Below are 4387 nucleotides of genomic sequence, written 5' to 3'. Positions count from 1 at the left end.
TTCTAGCTTTTCCTGCAGACACCCAGTTCAGCTCAGTTCAGTTCAGTCTCTCAGTCGTGTCCGACTCTTTGCGACCTCATGGACCTCATGGAAGCAGCACACTAGGCTTCCCTGTCCATCACCAACTCCTGGAGCTTGCTCAAACTCTTGTCCATTGAGTCGGTGATGCCATCCAACCATCTCATCCTCTGTCGTCCCCTTCTCCTCCTGCCCTCAATCTTTCCCAGCATCAGGGTCTTTTCCAATGAGTCAGTTCTTCACATCAGGTTACCAAAGTATTTCATTTCAGCTTAGCATCAGTCCTTCCAATGAATATTCAGGATTGATTTCCTTTAGGATGGACTGGTTGGATCTCCCTGAAGTCCAAAAGACTCAAGAGTCTTCTTCAACACCACAGTTCAAAAGCATCAATTCTTTGGTGCTCTGCTTTCTTTATACTCCAATTCTCACATCCATACATGACTACTGGAAAAACCATAGTTTGGACTAGATGGACCTTTTCCCACAAAGTAGTGTCTCTGCTTTTTAATATGCTGTCTGGATTGGTCATAGCTTTTCTTCCAAGGAGCAAGCATCTTTTAATTTCATGACTGTAGTCACCATCTGAAGTGATTTTGGAGCCCCCTCCAAATAAAGTCTGTCACTGTTTCCATGGTTTCCCCATCTATTTGCCATGAAATGATGGGACCAGATGCCATGATCTTAGTTTTTTGAATGTTGTGTTTTAAGTCAGCTTTTTCACTCTCCTCTTTCACTTTCATCAAGAGGCTCTTTAGTTCTTCTTCACTTTCTGCTATAAAGGGTGGTGTCATCTGCATATCTGAGGTTATTGATATTTTCCCCAGCAATCTTGATTCCAGCTTGTGCTTCTTCCAGCCCAGCATTTCTCATGATGTACTCTGTGTAGAAGTTAAATAAACAGGGTAACAATATACAGCCTTGACATAGTCCTTTCCCAATTTGAAACCAGTCTGTTGTTCCATGTCCAGTTCTAACTGTTGCTTCTTGACCTGCATACAGATTTCTAGGAGGCAGGTAAGGTGGTCTGGTATTCCCACCTCTTTAAGAACTTTCCACATTTTGTTGTGATCCACACAGTCATAGGCTTTGGCACAGTCAATAAGTCAGAAGTAGATGTTTTTCTTGAACTGTCTTGCTTTTTTGATGATCCAGTGGATGTTGCCAATTTGATATCTGGTTCCTCTGCCTTTTCTAAACCCAGCTTGAACATGTGGAAGTTCAGGGTTCAGGTACTGTTGAAGCCTGGCTTGGAGTTAGGCTCTGGCAATAGGTGGCGCTAGATGGAAAGGGCAAGGCTGCAGGAGGAAGGGGCTTGCTCCAGCCCCTTTCTCTCTGTTTGTGGTTCCTGAGAACCTCACTCCAACAATGGTTGCTCACCCTGGCAGTTACAGTTCCTTCCAATGAGGATCCTGTTTGATCCTGTTTGTAGTTTTTCCAACACTTGCAAAGACAGACTCATCATTCCCCTTGGCAAGATTCCACTAGTGTCTCCTCCAGAAATCTGAGTTCCAGGGACACTGGGCCTTCATCCAAGCACAGAGCCTCCAGCACCAACGGATCAGAGCTCCCTTTTCAGAGTTTTGGGTCCCAGCTTTGGATCTTATCCTTCTCTGAGCAGCTCAGAAACACCAGTATCAGTGGAAGCAACTTGCCCTCTTGTGTCTGAGGAAACTAGTCTTCCCTTTCTGTAAAACTCATTCTTTAATAGCACTTTATTTTTTGAATAATGGTTTGGACTATGATTTTCACTGAGGTAAGAGTGATGGATTAGTGAAAGTTGGTCAGTTGTGTCCGACTCTTTGCAACCCCATGGACTATACAGTCCATGGAATTCTCCAGGCCAGAATACTGGAGTGGGGAGTCTTTCCCTTCTCCAGGGGATCTTCCCAACCCAGGGATCGAACCGAGGTCTCCCACATTGCAGATGGATTCTTTACCAGCTGAGCTGCAAGAAAGAGTAATGGATAGGGGGAATAAAAGCTTAGACCCGTTTCTTGCTCAGGGGGAGAACCATGTCTCTTCTAGCAGTAGACTCCTTTGCTGTCTTCAGACAGACTCCTGGTTCTGCAGTGACCATTGGATACATTGGCATAAATTGAATGCAGTCATGAAAAGTCTCTTTCTCAGTGCATTGGTTTAGGCTTTGCAAAATGTGACACTCTTGAGAACCTGGAGAAGGTTAGATTTCTTTCCAAGCACCAACATTTTTCTTTCTTTCTTCTTCTTTTTTTAAAATGAATGCCCGTAGCATTAGAATATGCAAAAAGAGTCTATCTGTCCATTTTTTTCTGCTTCAGATCAGGGGCACACACTCCACTTATGAGGAAACTGGCAAGTGACACTACAAAGATCCATTTTATCATCCTTGTACAACTGCACACGAGAAAGAGTACTTTGAAATGCATTTATCTGAGAACACCTCACGTTGTCCACTGACTCCATGGTCTGATGATTCCTGTCACGACTCACTTTGAAATGGACAAGTCCATCTTCAGAAAATATATAGTGTAGTCAGACATACTTGTCCATTGAAATCTTTGCCTTTGGCTGTGCACTGAGCCGATCCATCCCTGAAAACCTCTCTCTCCCGAGCAGGGCAGCGGTCAATGGCTCTCACCGTGAGAGGCTGGGCCTGTGAAGAATCAGATGCACTGTCCTTTCCAATCTTTGATGCCTTCTTCTCTTGCTTAAGTTTGCTGTTTAGCAGAGTCTGAGACAAAGACTTTGCTGCAGACAGTCGATTTGGGAGGTCATTCTGGGAGAGGAGAGAGTGAATCAGAGAAGAGTAGGGGTTCTCTCTCTGGGTAGAGGGCTCAGTTCTGTCTCAGTGCCCTTCAGAGCTGTCTGTGAGGGCCAGATCCCAGAACATTTCTCCACTAGCTCCCGTTGCCCAGTGGTTGAAGGCTCCCTGGTCTCTTCCCTGTCTTGCATCTCTGGGTTGCAGGTAGAGTGGGGTGGTGTGGGGAAGTGGAAAGGTGTGGCATAAGCCAGAGGGCTTGTCACAGCTTATTTGAAGCTGTCCCCTGCAGCTGCAGCTCCGGTTAGAGGGGAGGGATGCAATGGACATGCTCACCAGAGGTAAGCAGCTGTCTTTGCAGCCAGAACACCTCAGATCAGATTCCCAACTCCATCACTTATTAGCTGTGGGATTTTGGTCAAAAAGCCTAACATCACTTTCATCATCAGATGTTTTTGTCCCCTTGGAGATAATAATAGTATTGTTACTGAATGCAAGTTCGTATGCCCAACACACAGTGAGGCCAACAAAACTGAAACATATGAGTTTGGAGCAGAGAAAGGTTCATTATAAGGCCATGCAAGGAGAATGGGTGACTCGTGCCCCCAGAAAACCCCAATCTCCTAGAAGGGTTTCAGCAAAGCATTTTAATGGCAAAATGAGAGAGGGTCATGGTTGGTGATTGCAACTTTCTTGGTGTTGGAATCCTTGGTTCTTGCAGCTGTCCTCATAGCTCAGGTCCAGATGTTCCTGTAAACTTCAAACAAGATAAATATTTTGCAACTGTTTTGCAACTTTTTATCTATATGAATGGGAAAGGTCTCTGAATGACCTTTATGACCTTAAAGGTCAGAGCCTTGAGAATGAGCTCGCCTGTATATTACAGGTTATAGACACTATTCTTAACTCCAAGCAAAGGCAATAAGAATATAAAGTTAAAGTAGAAGAAACTGATCTAATATGGAGTGAGATTTGTTCTTCCCTGTTACAATGCTTTACCTCATGGAGTGTTGTGCTCAATAAAGATTAGCTATAGTTACCCAACCACAGTCTCCTAGTCTAAATCGTGTCCAGAGTTCCCTTTTCTCTTTCAAGGTGAGCACAGCCTCTCTGTGCTTCCATATTTTTCTTGGGAACTGTGGAGCCCTGTGTCAGCACAAACTGACGAAGCACACCTTCTGTCTCATGCCGCATACCTCAGGGTCTTGCAGCTTAACTGCGTCTCCAAAGACTCCCACGTGGCCTCCCTTCTGCTTTCCCATCCCTCTGCTTCTCCACCTTACTGCCATGTTCCTTTGTCTGGATACAGACGGGCCTCTGAGCTCAAGCCCTCCATGTGCCCTCCTGCTGCTGTTGGCTGCACCCCTGTGGGGCTGGTGTCACACTGTAATTTCTTCAAAAATTCCCTGCAACTCCCTGTACTTTCTTGCAAGTGCTGATATAAACCTTTCTCTGCCAGAATCTGGTAACATTCTATTACTGCCAGAACTTAGATTAGTGTGGACACTTTTGTTGACCTTCTAAAGACAGATAAGCTGAAGTGATTCAGCTAATGTCAGCTTTCAGGGGCCTAAACTTTCCAGATTGACTCCACCACTCTAGAGTTTACTTACTGCTAGGAAAAAAATG

Source organism: Bubalus bubalis, chromosome 22 (assembly GCF_019923935.1).
Source record: "Bubalus bubalis isolate 160015118507 breed Murrah chromosome 22, NDDB_SH_1, whole genome shotgun sequence".
Classification (NCBI taxonomy): Eukaryota; Metazoa; Chordata; class Mammalia; order Artiodactyla; family Bovidae; genus Bubalus; species Bubalus bubalis.
The sequence above is the reverse complement of the archived record's forward strand: the minus strand, read 5'-3'. Positions refer to the sequence as shown.